This window comes from Octopus sinensis, unplaced genomic scaffold (genome assembly GCF_006345805.1).
Source record: "Octopus sinensis unplaced genomic scaffold, ASM634580v1 Contig15758, whole genome shotgun sequence".
Taxonomy (NCBI): domain Eukaryota; kingdom Metazoa; phylum Mollusca; class Cephalopoda; order Octopoda; family Octopodidae; genus Octopus; species Octopus sinensis.
Window position 1 is genome coordinate 11,686 of NW_021833897.1, and position 18,315 is coordinate 30,000.

The 18,315-nt window shown below is 38.7% G+C and overlaps 1 long non-coding RNA gene across 1 annotated transcript in view; it reads right to left on the minus strand.

Annotated features, from left to right (window-relative positions):
- Positions 1-814: 814 nt before the first annotated feature.
- LOC118761617 overlaps positions 815-18,315 on the minus strand; it is an 18,695-nt gene continuing 1,194 nt past the window's right edge. The window contains exons 2-3 of the long non-coding RNA XR_004997510.1: positions 12,990-12,995; positions 815-979 (exon numbers count right to left, since the gene is read on the minus strand). This is a non-coding gene — a long non-coding RNA (uncharacterized LOC118761617). The remainder of the gene's footprint in view (positions 980-12,989; positions 12,996-18,315) is intronic.

The following is an 18,315-nucleotide window of genomic DNA, read 5'->3' on the forward strand; positions in this document are numbered from 1 at the left end:
TTTTTCTCTCCTTGTTTCTCTCCTTGTTTTTTTCTGTGTATCTTTCTGTCGAAGAGCGTATGCTCGAAACGTAAAAGACTTTTTCTATTTCTATTCCTGAGCGCTATACTAATACATTTGTTTGTTTGTACTCCACCTGCCTTCGTCTTTTGTTTATTTTCGTAAACCTTCCCGTTATATATATATAATATATATATATATATATATATATATATATATATATATAGATATATATATATATATATATAATATATATATATATATATGCATATGTGGGTACATGACGTCACCAACTGTGTAAACAATATGAAATACGAAAACAAACGAGTTAAATACGCAAACAACGAGAGAGAAAAATGGAAAACAGGACAAGTAAACAGAGAACGACCCTTCATCAGTTGTCGTCTGTCTATCGACTCCTCGAACGCCACGCATCCATTTCCTAGTAACTTTATCTCAACCTTATTGATGCGACTCTACTCTATACTGTTTACTTCCCCTATCGCTCTCTAATTCTCTTTTTCTTTCCTTCACCGTTTTCTATCTGTCTGTCTGTCTCTCTCTCTATCCCCCTCTTTCTCTTTTTCTCTCTCTTGCTCACATGTGGCCATCGTCCATCTTTCTTTTCCTCACGTGACCATCTTTCTTTCCTGCACGACGTTCTAAGGACTGGAGGTTTTCTTTCTCTCTCTTCTATCTTTTCTCTTTTTAAAGAAAATATTTCTCCCAGCATTCACTATTTTCGTCTCGTTCTGGTCTAACGACCCTCCATGCTTGTTTTCATTCGGTTTCCTTGTATTTCTCCACTGTCCTGTTTTTGTTCCCAACACTGACCCTCCATAAATCCAAAATTTGTTTTTGGAATTTATGGGAGGAACTGTTTTTGAAGACTCATATTGTCGATGAATGCTCGAAATGAGGAGTAGATAGACAGCCGACAACTGATGAAGGGTCGTTCCCCGTTTACGTGTCCTGTTTTCTATTTTCGTTTGCGTATTTAACTTGTTTGTTTTCGTACTTCAGTTTGTTTACACAGCCGGTGACGTCTAGCTCCTACACTCATTTTTTTCTCTCCTTTTTTTCCTTTCTTTTTTTTCTCTCCTTGTTTTTTTCTGTGTATCTTTCTGTCGAAGAGAGTAGGCTCGAAACGTAAAAGACTTTTTCTATTTCTATTCCTGAGTGCTATACTAATACATTTGTTTGTTTGTACTCCACCTGCCTTCGTCTTTTGTTTATTTTCGTAAACTTTCCCGTTGTATATATATAGGCGCAGGAGTGGCTGTGTGGTAAGTAGCTTGCTAACCGACCACATGGTTCCGGATTCAGTCCCACTGCGTGGCATCTTGGGCAAGTGTCTTCTACTATAGCCCCGGGCCGACCAAAGCCTTGTGAGTGAATTTGGTTGACGGAAACTGAAAGAAGCCCGTCGTATATATGTATATATATATATATATGCGTGTGTGTGTGTGTTTGTGTGTCTGTGTTTGTCCCCCTAGCATTGCTTGACAACCGATGCTGGTGTGTTTACGTCCCCGTCACTTAGCGGTTTGGCAAAAGAGACCGATAGAATAAGTACTGGGCTTACAAAGAATAAGTCCCGGGGTCGATTTGCTCGACTAAAGGCGGTGCTCCAGCATGGCCGCAGTCAAATGACTGAAACAAGTAAAAGAGAGTAAAGAGTATATATATATATATATATATATATATATATATACGACGGACTTCTTTCAGTTTCCGTCTACCAAGTCCACTCACAAGGCTTTGGTCGGTCCGAGGCTATAGAAGCAGACACTTGCCCAAGGTGCAACGCGGTTGGACTGAATCTGGAACCATGTGGTTGGTAAGCAAGCTACTTACCACACAGCCACTCCTGCGGAGATAAATTTTAACAACAGAATCTTATATGCCTCCCCACTACCACCACAAAGGGCCATATGGATCCCTGTTGAGAACCATTGAAGTAGAGCAATGTTTCTCCTGAAGCGGGGTGGAGGAGCGGGAAAGGAAGGCTCGTGATGAGTGAAAAGGGAGCGGATAAACTGCCACCATTAAGATAGTGTTAATCTTTTACATTTGTCGAAAGAAAAATGATATGGATACAAACTGTGTTGTCTTATCAATTTATGAAGAGGAAGATGGGCAAAAATCTAATATTTGATATGTGGTTGGGTGGGTGGGGGTGGGGTCAGATAATTTTCACTAATTTATTGTTATTTTCATGAAGGGGTGGTTTGGGAACGGTCTTCAGCTCAGGGCGGGCGATCTCGAGTCCTTCCTTATTTTAGTCTCTCTGGTTTGTGTATTGTTAGAAAAGCGGTGGAGGCGCAATGGCCCAGTGGTTAGGGCAGCGGACTCGCGGTCGTAGGATCGCGGTTTCGATTCCCAGACCGGGCGTTGTGAGTGTTTATTGAGCGAAATCACCTAAAAGCTCCACGAGGCTCCGGCAGGGGATGGTGGTGATCTCTGCTGTACTCTTTCACCACAACTTTCTCACACTCTTACTTCCTGTTTCTGTTGTACCTGTATTTCAAAGGGCCAGCCTTGTCACTCTCTGTGTCACGCTGAATATCCCCGAGAACTATGTTAAGGGTACACGTGTCTGTGGAGTGCTCAGCCACTTACACGTTAATTTCACGAGCAGGCTGTTCCGTTGATCGGATCAACCGGAACCCTCGTCGTCGTAACCGACGGAGTGCTTAAAAGAAAAAAAAAAAGAAAAGTGGTAAGTTGTTGTCAAGGTCGGATGTCTAAGTAAAGGAAGAGCAATTGTTCAGCAATTGGCTCGTGATCGCTGTATTATTCTTCTACATTTGTCTTAATTTTAGAATAAGTATTTTGGAAAAACCAAAAGTTACAACTTTGGTTATTCATCATTACGTCCCAGAACTTTATTTCATATCGACTGGGAAATCTATATCTTTATATATAAAAGTGAGGTTGTGTGTCTGTCTCCTACGATTTAGATTCCTAACTACTCCCACATTTTGCGGTGCAGTTTAACCAAAACCGGGTATCTTATAGTCATGATTCATATCGAGCCCTTCTGGGTATTAGCGCGCGTCTACGATGAGTCTACGATTTAAAAAAAAAATTACCATCATTTCTTCCCATTTTAATGCATTTTTTCGCTATTATATAAGGGAAGTAACTCTCTAAAAATGTCTACGATGAGTTAACGATTTAAAAAAAAAAATTTACCATAATTTTTTTTCCATTTTTAATGCATTTTTTTGCTATATTTTGGCTATAACTCTCTAAAAATGCTTATATAGTTATTTCCCTTACAAACCCGAGCAACGCCGGGCGATACTGCTAGTACTATCATGAAATATTAATCATTACACAACTATCAGCTGCTTTCTGTCTCGAGGAAATATGAGAAATTTTTTTGTCTTTGTCTCTTTATTTTATACACACGCATACACACACACACACATATGCACAAATACACTATACAGAAAAACATACATACACACATACCTATCATTTATGCGTATGTGTGTGTGTGTGTGTGTGTGTGTGTGTGTATGTGTGTGTGTGTGTGTGTGTGTGTGTGTGTGTGGTGTGTGTGTGTGTGTGTGTATACGTGCGAAATAAGGGCATTCACTGATTTAAAAGTGATTTTTAATTCTACAGAAAAACCTCAATAGATTATCTTAAGATCTTCCTCTCTTGTCGGATAAATAATGCGGGAAGGGGAGTAACGAGTGTATAGTAAGGGAAGCATTGCAATGAAAGGGGTGTATATATATTATATATATATATATTATATATATATATATATATTAATATATATATATATTAATATATATATATATATATATTATATATATATATATATATATATGCATACATACATATATATATACATATATATATATGTATATGTATTTATATATGTATATATTATACACACACACACATACACACACACACAAACACACACATATATATATATATATACATACATACGTATATATATATGCATGTGTATATGTAATTATGCATGCATGTGTGTGTGCGTGCGCGTGTATTTATGTGTGTGTTTGTGTGTTTGTGTGTTCGTGTGTTTTGTGTGTGTGTGCGTGTGTTGTGTGTGCTGTGTGTGTGTGTGTGTGTGTGTATCATATCTTTTTGATCTTCCCCAATACATAAACAAGGAAGCAGACTATCTGATCTGTCCAAAATACCTTAAAAACCTTAGTCTCTACTCACGTGGTAACGATAACAACCAAATCCTCGCCTGAGCCAAATAATCTGTAATGTGAGTCGTTTAAAACGCACGTGGTGCATTTAGTCATGGCGTGGGATGACAAATAAATCTAATGTGAATGGCTGTATATTTTTAATTGAAAGAGAAAATGTATATGTCTAAATACTGTCAATCATTAATTAACACAAATGATTAGTTATTTCTTTACTGCCCAAAAGGGGCCAAACATACATAGAGGGGACAGACAAGAACAGACAAAGGGATTAAGTTGATTACATCGACCCCAGTGCGTAGCTGGTACTTAAGTTATCGACCCCGAAAGGATGAAATGCAAAGTCAACCTCGGTGGAATTTGAAATCAGAACGTAACGGCAGACGAAATACCTATTTCTTTATTACCCACAAGGGGCTAAACACAGAGGGGACAAACAAGGACAGACATAGGTATTAAGTCGATTACATCGACCCCAGTGCGTAACTGGTACTTAATTTATCGACCCCGAAAGGATGAAAGGCAAAGTCGACCTCGGCGGAATTTGAACTCACAACGTAACGCAGACGAAATACCGCTAAGCAAATGATTAGTAGCAATCAAATTGCAATTTCTTAGATATGTACTGCCATGTCAGTACTCGGTGATGGCGGAGTAGTTCGGATGTTCGCTTTGCGATGAGATTCTGCGTTCGATCCCTCTGCAAGAGCATCTTGGGGAAAATATCTTTACAAGAGCCGCAGGTCGACATAAGCTTTGTGAGTGAAACAATTGGATGAAAGCTGTAGGAAACTCTGTCTCGGACAGACTGTGTATGTAACTGAAAGGACTTGTTTGGTCATATATTTATATCATACTGATATCGGTTTGGGAATTGCGTTTAGGATACACATGAGCGCGGAATACTCAACCATTTAAACGTTATTTTAATGAGTCCGACATTCAGCTGATCGAACGATTCAGCGTACTTGGTCGAAATCGAATGAGAATTCATCATAACACAACGTATTTAGTGAGCGGATTAAGTTAATTATAATAAACTCCAGTATTTGATCGACACTTTCTTTATGAATTCGAAACTATGAAACTTTAATCACCCTCGGTGTAATTCGAACTCAGACAACATTAAGAATTATGAATACAGTTTTTCCTTTTATTTACCTTTTTACTTCTATATTTCCTCTATTATTATACTATTTAACACGAGATGCATGTACAACTCAGTCAGCTTTGGTGCAACCCTCTGGCAAGTATGCTCATATGTAACAATTCATGTATTTACGTTAGTCCTTCTCGCCCCTCTGGTGGCGGTGAAAAGATCCAGTGGGTGCTGAAGAACAGTGGGGGCGGTAACAGGGTGGCCAAAGAGGGCAGGTGATGGATGTAAAAGCAACAAAATAATGAGGTTTTTAGGTTAAGTTTTATTTGTGAAAAAACAATTGTTTTGAATTTGATGCTGAAAGTGGTCTATGTTTGTGGTGGTGAATGAGGAGGGTGACGCTAGGAATGTGGTTTGGGTACCAAGTGGGTGGCCGCCCGAAAAGGTTTGGGAACCATTACTATAGAACACAGATCACCCACGACTTTTCTCCAATGCTCTCTACTCAGGGCTGCCCTTCCAGCTTCTCTCCGGTTGGACCCGTGCTCTTTCAGTTCTGCTCCAGCATTCCGTCTCCACCTATTTTTATGCACCTCCTCTTCTGCCTCCCTTGACGGTTTATTTGTCTTCCTGAGGGCAAGGCTTTCTTCTCCCAGGTCTTGTTGGTTTTTGAATTGTCATCGAGCCTTCTGTAACTTTGCTTTTTACTAGGTAGATGACCCTACGCAAAACCATTTTTACCTGTAGACTTCACTGGCCTAGTTCTCGGGGTCTTTGAAGCACATGAGCCCCCCCCCATACCGCAGCAAGAATTAGACTTTTGCTGGCTACAACAGCTACACAGGAATAATTAAATTAGTATTTTAAAATTTCATAAAAGCGTGTGGCTTGGTGGTTAGGGTAATCATCTCATGAGCGCAAGAACGTGAGTTCAATTCCTGGTGATGCGTTGTGTCCTTGAGCAAGACACTTTATTTCACGTTGCTCCCGTCCACTCAGCTGAAAAATGAGTTGTACCCGTATTTCAAAAGGGCCAACCTTTCTGTATCATGCTGAATCCCCCTGAGAACTACGTTAAGGGTAAGCGTGTCTGTGGTGTGTTCAGCTATTTGCACGTTAATTTCACGAGCAGGCTGTTCTGTTGGTCGGATCAACTGAAACTCTCATCGTCGTAGCTGACGGAGAATCATTTTTAAAATTTCATTTTTGTTTACATCCTGATGTTTTTGGTTTTCTATATGTACAGACATACTGCATGGGTACAATGCATATTTTGTTGGCACACCTGTCGCATTGTGTACGTTTCTGTTATCTAATCCCATGTTACCCTGATCAGTCAGATCTATGATAAAAGGGGTCTTAGCGATTGTCATCTGTGTTTATATATATATATATATATATATATATATATATATATATATATATATATATCAGAACCTCTGCTTAATGTGCGTGAGTAATGATTTGAGGAAGATTAACTGTTATCTTTCACAGACCGAGCGACTACGTAGAGGTTCCCTCGTTGACTTAGCATTATTTATATAAAAACAAACACGTCAAGAGAGCACTCTATCATACATTTATGTGTTTTAAATGGCATATACCAACTGTATATTTCGACTGTGGAGCATAATAATTGAGGAGGTCTAAGCAGTGTACTAATCTGATGATACATACAGTAGAACGCAGTACCTAATATATACTTTTCTACTCTAGAGCACAAGGCCCGACATTTTGGGCGAGAGGGACTGTCGACTTGAACGACTCCAGTACGCAACTTGTACTTAATTTATCGACTCCGAAAAGATGAAAGACAAACTCGACCTCGGCGGAATTTGAACTCAGAACGTAAAGGGAGACGAAATAACACTAAGCATTTCGCCCGGCGTGCTAACGTTTCTGCCAGCTCGTCGCCTTACAGTACTTAATATATTGCAATATTTAACAAGGCGGCGAGCTGGCAAAAACGTTAGCACGCCGGGCGAAATGCTTAGCAGTATTTCGTCTGTCGCTACGTTCTGAGTTCAAATTCCGTCGAGGTTGACTTTGTCTTTCATCCTTTCGGGGTCGATAAATAAATTACCAGTTATGCACTGGGGTCGATCTAATTAACTTTATCCCTTTGTCTGTCCTTGTTTGTCCCCTCTATGCTTAGCCCCTTGTGGGCAGTAAAGAAATAAGAATCGATAAGTACGTCGTGCAAAATGCTTAGCGGCGTTTAGTCCGTCTTTATGTTCTGAGCTCAGATTCGACTTTGCCTTGCGTCCTTTCGAGGTAGATAAAATATATACCAATTGATCCCTGGGGTCGATGTAATCGACTTACCCCCCAACCGAAATTGAAGGCCTTGGACCAAAATTTGAAACCAATATTTCAATGTGAGAGTAACTTTACATGACACGATCTCTCTTCTCGGAAGTCTGTAAATGAAGTACCAGCAAAATAAGTTTCCGAAACAGGTTACCGTATTCCATTGTCAAAATTATTCTAGTACCTAGTTCCAAGAAGTAGATTTTATTAGAGATTTATAGAACAAAGATAAGAGGCAAAAAGCGGGCGAGTAGTATTTCATAAGGAGCCCAAACTACGGACCCGTTTTGATTCCCTGAAGGAGTCATTAAATAATTTATCTACATCACTTATGCAGTCAAGAAATTTATGATTCTGTGGTAAATTATTATTATTTTTTTGAATTTCTGTTTCTATTTCGTTTGTGTTTCTTCTTCCTCTTATCTCCTAAATTCAAAATGAAATTATTTCCCTGAATAACATGATTATTTAGCTTACTATCAACTGCTCTATTATTCCATGTTGGAGACATGCGACGTACAGAAATGGATGGCTCATGGAAATATTAAATATTTTAAGTATATTTTAAGCAGAAAATATTAAATATTTTAGATATATTTTAAGTAGGAAATGCTAAATATTTTAAATATTAAATGAATGAAAACATGACATCTTCAGTCACCCTATGATAATACTTTTGAGATAAGGAAGAAAACAAATAAACTATTATAAATAATTATAACATGCTTTCCTCCCTTATACGGGAAGTTTATGAAAATGGAGAGTAAAACAACGGATTGTAGTGTTTAGGCTTCTCTCGCTGCTCGGACGGCTTTATCAATAATTAAACTGCCCAAATAGGGAAATACAAATATGTCAATCACCACAGAGAGAAATTTTTATATGCACGACTTTGGTTATGGTGTAATGCTGTGAATTCACAGACACTGGTCTAGAAACTTCGCGAGAAGGTCACGTGCACGTAACTTGTGCGCCATTGTGGAACGTAGTACTCTGACACACGCACAAGGTATAACAGTCACGAAAAAGACTGGACTAATCTTAGGAAATTTTTCCATAACACACTTTAATATTTACATAGCTGCATAGCTTTGTAATAAGACACGCGCGGAGCGTCTTCTATCTACGACTAAATATATTTCCTAGTAGCAACACAGTTTTAATATTTTAAAACATCCATCAAGTATTCTACTTCGTTCAGCATACCTTCTTTTCTTTCTTCAAAGATCATTCTGGAAAGCAGCTGTGGGCGACGTTACAAATGCATATGCATTTTTGTCAGTTTCTATCATCCCGCAAGTACTGCTTTTGCACCAAAGCAATAACACACACACACACACACACACACACACACACGTAAATATAAATTTAATGCACTATATATGGATTTATTTAATCCGGTTGTGTGTGTATATATTTATATTATATTAACAATGAACTTCAATCTTGCTTGCTTGCAATGTTACACAACCAAACTGGCGCATAATGGGAAAATACTATGAATTAAGGTTCCCCTGAAATGTGAATACAAACGGAATAAAACAAGTTTCGTGTAAATCGGACTACTCGTTGTTGGGATATCGGAGGTTGGGGGTGGGGTATAAATACCCCAAAATATTGAAAAAGTACTCCGAAAATAACTTAACCCTGAAAGACACATTATGATATTAAACACAATACTTTAATCATTTAGGAATATTTTTAAGTGAATGTGATTTCAAAAATGTAAGTTGTTGATACAGTATTTATATTTTAGCTTTCTTTAAACAGACAATATATTTTTTTCAAGTGAATACCTTTAGAAAAAATTTTCTGGCATATTTAAAAATATTTTAAAGTGAAAATGACTTTAAAAATATGGTAAATATTTCGTAAAAGACCCGTTCGTGACCTCGGTGTGAAATGTTTTTTTTTTCTATAAGATTTTTTTCAAGTACATTCAACGTATCTCACTTCCAAAGATTTGGCAGCTACTTCTAGTACACTCTGCTACTACGTAACAACTATTTGCGATAAAGGACCCGAAATAGCTGTTACGTGGTAGCAGGGTGTGCAAGAAATAGCAGCTCAATCTTTCCTTTATGCGGGAAAATCACCCTTTTATACGTGATTTCGATGTCACACACGTTGAAAGCATGCGAAATAACCTGGAAAAGAAAAAAAAACCCACATAATAAAAAACTCCATTGATGAGAAACTCAGTTTCCCGGGAAACTCCAAGGTCCCCATCATCCCTCCCCTTTATTTTCCGGAAGAAAGTGGCTTGTGGTTGGTTTGGAGGTGAGATACGTTGAATGCACTCGTCAAAAACCCATGGAAAAAATTATTTCACACCGAACTACGAACGGGTCCTTTACGAAATATTTATCCAAGATCGGGACAGGCATGCGAATAGAAGGATCGATGAGACTGGGAAAGCAAGGGCTGTGCGTCTGATGGAAGAGAGGGAAAGAGACAGGAGCAGGAGAGATCAGGAATCAGATGCTCTGAGAAGTGAGCGCCTCGGGAAACAGAAGGAAAGAGACAAAAACAGGAGACGTTAATGAAGATGCGGGAAAGAAACAAAGGGAATGAGGAGAATATATATATATGTATATGTGTGTGTGTGTGTGTGTGTGTGTGTGCGTGTGCGTGTGTGTGTGTGTGTGTGAAAAGTAAAATACCAAAATAGTGGAAACGGTGAGCTTCTTACAACGTTTAATAGCCTTTATATATTTCAGGCACAAAGACCCATCATTAGAAGTAAACAGTCAAGAAACATTAGTTTATAAAATAGTGACCACGCACACGCACACACACGCACACACACGCACATACACGCACACACACACACACACACACACACACACACACACACACACACACACACACACACCTGTTAACTAAGCTTGTAGTGTATAAAAAAAAGTACGCGTGCAGTTGAATATATTTTGAGTGGACATAAATTACACAGAACGACCGTAGAAAATTTCATTGGTGTGACATATAGAATGACTGGATCAAGAACTTCCAGGTGTTCAGTCTTAAATTGCAGAGTTTACCGTCCCCTAGACTAGTTGTCTTAACCGAACTATAGAGTCCGTGCTTTGGAAAAAAGATTCTTAGCAGTCAGGGTCCTGATATATCAGTGTTATTTTTTATATTCGCGCGCGCCTCTCTCTCTCTCTCTCTCTCTCTCTCACACACACACACACACACACACACACACACAACACACAGAGGGTGCGTCGGACTTTTGAGGATATCTCTTTCATGAACTCTAATTTTATGCTACCTTTTCATTTTTACCTGACTTTTCAGATTGCCTTAAAAGTGCATCCCTAGTGATACAGAAATAGTTAACTTCCTGAAAGCTGCTCGATCTTTCGTTGTCAAAGTTCGAAAAGAGCTTAGCATCCTCCAAACGTGTCTTACATTTTTAGTTTAAAATGATTTGAAAAGAGTTTAGCTGATATTTCTAGAAGACCAACCGACCGCATGAGAGGTTACAGTAACGTTACTGTTGGCTTATGGTGACCGTACGGCTATTGCATAGCCATAAGGAAATCGCCTTAACTCAGTTGTTAGAGCGTAAAACGTTAGTTTTTGACACAAGCATTGTTTCTTCGTATCTCCACCTCTCACAGATCTTACGCTGACAGTTAAACAAATACGAAACCTGGACATCGATATACAGTGTCACTTGTGAGGATATGAACCCACAACATTTGATCCAAGAACCGGAACTTTATCGTTTTATATACGTCGTCAAATATATATCGGACGCCATTATCTTTTTTTTTCCTTCCACTTCCGGTCACTTCAGAAATGTAACCGCATTTGGATTGTTGGTGATTTTTCCGTGTTTTTCCTTCTTCCTCCTTGGACTTATCCCTTTCCGATGAAGAACTATGCTCGAAACTTTAACAACTCTCTCCTTTCACCGAGCGTCGAATTAATATATTTCTTGAGCACGTCCTCACGTTCGTTTTTTTTCTTTTTTCTCTGTTTTTTAATTCTTTGAATTGGACTATATATATATATATATATATATATTATATATATATATATATATGTGTGTGTGTGTGTGTGTGTGTGTATGTGTGTGTGTGTGTGTGTGTGTGTATATATTACTTGTTTCAGTCATTAGGCTGCAGTCATGTTGAGGCACCGCCTTGAATTTTTACTCGAATTAATCGACCCCAGTACGTCATTTTAAAGTCTGATACTTATTCTATCAATCTGTTTTGCCGAACCGCTAAGTTATGGGAACACAAACACACCAACAGCGGTTGTCAAGCAGTAGTAGGAGACAAACACAGACACAAAGACACACACACACATACTTATATATTCATCGGCCTTCTTTCTGTTTCCGTCTACTAAATTCACACAGAAGGATTGGATGGCTCGAGGCTATAGTAGAAGACACATGCCCAAGGTGATACGCAGAGGGACTGAACCCGGAACCATGTGGCTGGGAAGCAAGCTTCTTACCACACAGCCACAAATATATATATATATATATATATATATATATATATATATATATATATATATATATATATATATATATATATGTTCGCGCACACACACACACACACACACACACACACACCACACACACTTTCCTGCCAGTTTCTCAAATAACGGCTTTAATCAGTTTCTTCATACTCCCACACAAGAATAACAGACCAGACGCCGCCATGAACATCATCATCATCTTCATCATCATCATCATCATCATCATCATCATCATCATCATCATTCATCATCATCATCATCGTCATCATCATCGTCGTCGTCATCATCATCATCATCTTCATCATCATCATCATCGTCATTGTCATCATCATCATCATCATCATCATCATCTCATCATCATCATCATCATCGTCGTCATCGTCATCATCATCATCATCATCATCATCGTCATCGTCATCATCATCATCATCATCATCATCATCATCACCATCACGGCGATGACAAACATCATCATCACCAGCAACTGTGACAACCGTAATACAGTCACGACTCGTATATCACTACCAAAAATAGCACTGACCACCACCACCAACAACAACAGCAAGATCAACAACAACAACAACAACAATACACCAATACCATTGTCTGAAGATTAAGAAAACCTTTGGCGATATCAAACAACGGATTGTTTCTCCTATCAGACAGTCTGCCATTATTTACCAAAGAGGAAACAATACTTTATTCTACGACAAATCTGATATGCGATAAAAGGCAGTGCTGAGTGAAAGATAACTTCTTTGCCCGGTCCCGTACAGGGGTGAGATATCTTTGAAACTCTTAACAAAGCGAATGAATTGACTAAACCTCTACAGTAACAGGCATGATGCTTTGCAATATCTAGCTTGACCGACCCATTTCTGCCTTTAAATAGCCCTCAGTCACTTGCTGTTATTTTAAGTTCTAGGTCAAAGGTTTTCGACCATTTTAGAATCTGTGGTCACCTTTGATTACTATTTTATTCTGGTAGACTTCTATCGTCACTCGATGTTTAAAATTTTTATAGAAACTTCTTCCAAAATTCTTGTTTTGTCTTTCACACATTAACTTGTATAGGTTGAACTATGTAAAATGTTAGAGAAAGAAACTCAGCTGTTTCTTGAAATATATATGAATACATACATCTAAAGCAAAATATTTTCAGGAGCCTTTAAAATACTATTTTGAATCTCTGATTTACTATTTTGTTGCGTGGACTCCCAAAAATCTTATATTGACCATGAAGGGCTAAATGGACCCCGGTTGAGAACCGTTGTTCTAGGTCATCGCTGATCGAACCCCAAAGATGTCCCACCTAAGACCACCCCGTATATTTATATATCAGAGATTATCCAGTCAAATGTACTTTTCTAGTTTTAAGATGTTAGAGTGGGATTTGAAAGAGATATGGTTGCTATTTCTAGCAAAGTGAACGACATTATTGGCATGTCCTTTCGAAGTCGATAAACTTAGGGAATCGGCTTCAACTGTGAACTGAAATCGTGATACTGTTATTGCAGTTGTTTAACTCGAAGCGAACCTTGGTCGAGCAGACATCCTAACCTTGAATATGCCATCGTTCTGCATAAAAGGACTACATTTTACAATGTGTTCTTCCTTTTTTAAGACACTAGACTGTAATTTCAAGGAGATTTGGTTGGGATCTGGCAAATCGTGAAGAGCAACTACGTAGACATTCCCATGTTGGCTACCTCATGATTTCATGAGGTAGAGTTGAGAGGTTGGTAGTTTATATATGTTTCTTCAAATCCTACCCAACAATTACAATATTATTCTGCTTGTCACTTCATGTGTTCAAGTGTTTCACTTTAACCCTTCAGCATTCAGATTACTTTGTCAAATGTAATGCTTATTTATTCACATTGTTTTGAATTAATCATGCGTTATCTCGTAGTTTCGAGATTTCGATAACGTGATTGGTTATTTTTAGAATGGCATTGCTGGGTAGGTGTGAGAGGCCAGATCAGGTTGTTTGAATATTTAACAGGTGGAATATTTGGATCGGATTTAGCCGGTTTAAATGTTATAAGTATGGAATGAAATCGAAAAACACGATATCTTAACAGAATCAAACAAATCTGAAGGTTACACTTTCAATAATTGAGCACGAAAAAAAAAAAAAACCCCACAGACATAATCGAAAACACTAACAATTGAAGATCTATAAATAAAGGATAAATTTATACATCTTTATAATAATTGACCTCGTCGTGATTTGAATTCAGCGCCCAGAGAACCGGGACGAAAAGCACAAGACATTCTACTCGACGTTCTGACGACTCTACTACTATTCTTGTTGGACGGCGGAATCGGTAGGGCATAAGTGAAGTATCTTGCAGTATCTTACTTAGATATTTCCCGTTCTGAGTTCAAATTATGCCGCGAACGAGTTTCATGAACTGAGATTTGCTGTCGAATGTTTCTCCCAGACCCAAACAGAAGCCAATAAAGCTGATCATTCGATTATGCATACATCTGATCACAGAAAGGTAAAGCAACTGTTTCTATTAATGGTGTACAACTTGAAATTCAATAATTAGTGTTGTTGTTTGTTCCTTCTCGAGTCATGCCTGGCTCATAAGGGTCGGTTTCCCGGTTTCCTTGGCGTATAGGTTCCCCACCTGGACGGGACTCCGGTCCGTCACAGGTGAGCTGCAAGAGGAAAGAATGAGAGAAAGTTGTGGCGAAAGAGTCAGCAGAAGTTCGCTATTACTTTCTACCGGAGCCGCGCGGAGCTTAGGTGTTTCACTCATAAATACACACATCGCCCGGTCTGAGATTCGAATCCGCGATCCCTCAACTACGTGTCCGCTGTTCTAACCACTAGGCCATGTACCTCCACAATAATTAGTGTACATAGCTATTTATCATATCCATTGTAAATATTTATTGTATATTTTTATTATTATGAGCATTGAGCTGCTAGAAGCGTTAGCGAGTCGAACAAAAATATTTTGCGGCATTTCTTTACGTTCTGCGTTCAAATTTTGCCGAAATTCGACTTTGATTTTCATCTTTTCGATGTTGATAAAATAGGTATTTGTTGAGCACTGGGATCGATGTATTCGACTTACCCCAATCCCTTAAACTTGTTAGCTTTGTGTCAAATTTTGAACTCATTATTAAGAACAACGAATGACGGTAAACGCTTGAAAACCACATAACATGGAATTTAAGGCAACGAAGTGGCAGGGTCGCTAGAGTGTCAGATAAAGTGTTTGTAGTATCTGTTCAGGCTATTTGCGCTACGAGTTCAAATTCCGCCGAGGTTACCTTTCTCTTTCATCTTTTCGGGATCGATAAATCAAGTACCACTTCAAAGTGGTGGATTGGCGGAATTATTATAACGTCGGAATGATTATAAACTGCTTTGCAGTTTGTTTCAGCTCTTTGCGTTATGAGTTCAATTCCCGTTTACAGATTCCAATCCCACCGATGGTTAGGGCTAGTCACCTTATCGCAAAGTCACAATTGATTATCAAAGGGTTGCAGACGTTCGTTATAGTAGCCGGACGATTGCGTTGATAACGATGACGTGGACGACGACAATAATTGAAAATTTCAGTTTGCCGTTGTGCATTTCACGCTTAAACACTGCTCAAGTTGACATTGTCTTTCTTCCTACATGATCGATTAGAGCTATGACCAGAGACGTTCTAGCTATTACTATCTTATTATTTATTTTTTCTCTCCTTGCTTTTTTCCCCTCCTTTTTCTCTCTCCTCTTTTTTCTCTCCTTGTTTCTCTCCTTCTTTTTTTCTGTGTATCTTTCTGTCGAAGAGCGTAGGCTCGAAACGTAAAAGACTTTTTCTTTTTCTATTCCTGAGTGCTATACTAATACATTTGTGGAGGCGCAATGGCCCTGTGGTTAGGGTAGCGGACTCGCGGTCATAGGATCGCGGTTTCGATTCCCAGACCGGGCGTTGTGAGTGCTTATTGAGCGAAAACACCTACAGCTCCACGAGGCTCCGGCAGGGGATGGTGGTGATCCCTGCTGTACTCTTTCACCACAACTTTCTCTCACTCTTACTTCCTGTTTCTGTTGTACCTGTATTTCAAAGGGCCGGCCTTGTCACTCTCTGTGTCATGTTGAATATCCCCGAGAACTACGTTAAGGGTACACGTGTCTGTGGAGTGCTCAGCCACTTACACGTTAATTTCACGAGCAGGCTGTTCCGTTGATTCGGATCAACCGGAACCCTCGTCGTCGTAACCGACGGAGTGCTTCCACTAATACATTTGTTTGTTTGTACTCCACCTGCCTTCGTCTTTTGTTTATTTTCGTAAACTTTCCCGTTATTTATTTTAAGGCCGTTTATCTCAGACTGCATTATCCAATGCACCCCAACACTCCACTTTAAAAAAATTGCATGATGTGATTTAAAGATAATTTGGCTGCTATTTTTAGTGGGTCAAATGACCGCATAGAGACTCAGTCATTCGCTCGAGTGGTATGGAATGTGGTTTGAAGACGACTCCGGGTAATGCAAGTGTTGGCGTATTGACTGGCTTACGCAAAAGTATTTTAATTGAAGCATTCTTGGTTGGAGAAAGAAAATAAGAACCAAGCAGCAATCGTTGCTCACAAAGGGAAGCGGAGATTAATTTCAAGAAATTAGAACTTAGTAAAATTCTTTGATTCTGATGTTTGTGAGTAAATCTCATCTTTGTTAGCGAGAACGATTAAAACAATAGGCATATTTTGTGCTTACTGGGCAGTTAGCGCAGTAAAAGTCAGCCGTTTGATCTGTGGATAAGGGTTTACACACACACACACACACACACAGAGGCGCAGGCGTGACTGTGTGGTAAGCTTGCTTCCCAACCACATGGTTCCGGGTTCAGTCCCACTGCGTGGCCCGACCAAAGCCTCGAGAGTGGATTAGGTAGACGGAAACTGAAAGAAGCCCGTCGTGTGTGTGTGTATATATATATATATATATATATATATATATATATATTATATATATATATATATATATATATATATGTATGTATATGTTTGTGTGTCTGTGTTTGTCATCCCACCGTCATTTGATAACCGATGTTGGTGTGTTTAGTTCCCATCATTTAGCGGTTCGGCAAAGGAGGCCGTTAGAATATGTACTAGGTTTACAAAGAATAAGTCCTGGAGCCGATTTCTTCGACTAAAGGCGGTGCTCCAGCATGACCTCAGTCAAATGACTGAGACAGGTAAAAGAATAAAAGAACACACACATACATACATACATACATACATCTATCCATACATACATACAAACCTACATACATACATACATACATACATACATACATACATACATATATACATATATACGTACATACTACATACATAGATAGATAGATACATACATACATACATACATACATACATCCATACATACATCCATCCATACATACATACAAACCTACATACATACATACATCCATCCATACATACATACATACGTAGATACATACTTACATACATACATTCAAACATACATACATACATACATACATACATACATACATACATACATACATACATACATACTACATACATACATGCATACATACATACATACACACATACATCCATACATCCATCCATACATACATACATACACGCGCGCGCGCACACACCTATATATATATGTGCGTGTGTATGTGTGTGTGTGTGTGTGTGTGTGTGTGTGTGTGTGTGTCTGTGTGTGTATGCATGTATGTATATATATATAAAGAGGTTACTAAGATTTTTGACCGGAAGCTATTTCCTTAATATTCGCCATAACTAAAATCAGCCAATGGCATGGATTAAAATGAATCCAGTTAGCGTCGGTGTACTTAATGACGTCAGTGAAAAACTGTTAATGATCTGCACGGAAAACAACAGTCAAGTAAGTGCTATCATAATTAATATAGCGAAGGAAAAGGCAATTAATTAATTAGTAATAATTAGGCGGTGTGGATACTTTCAACATTTAATAGTGTAGATTATTACATCTGACTGGATGTGACGATCTGGCAGAGTCGGTAGCGCACCGGGCAAACTGTTCAGAGACATTTGCCGGGTTCTTTTTTTTATGCCTTCTGGGTTCAAATGCCGCTGAAGTCGACATTATCTTTCAGTGTCGATAAAATAAGTACCAGTTAAGTACTGGGGCCGATGAAATCGACTGATTCCTTCCCACATATTTT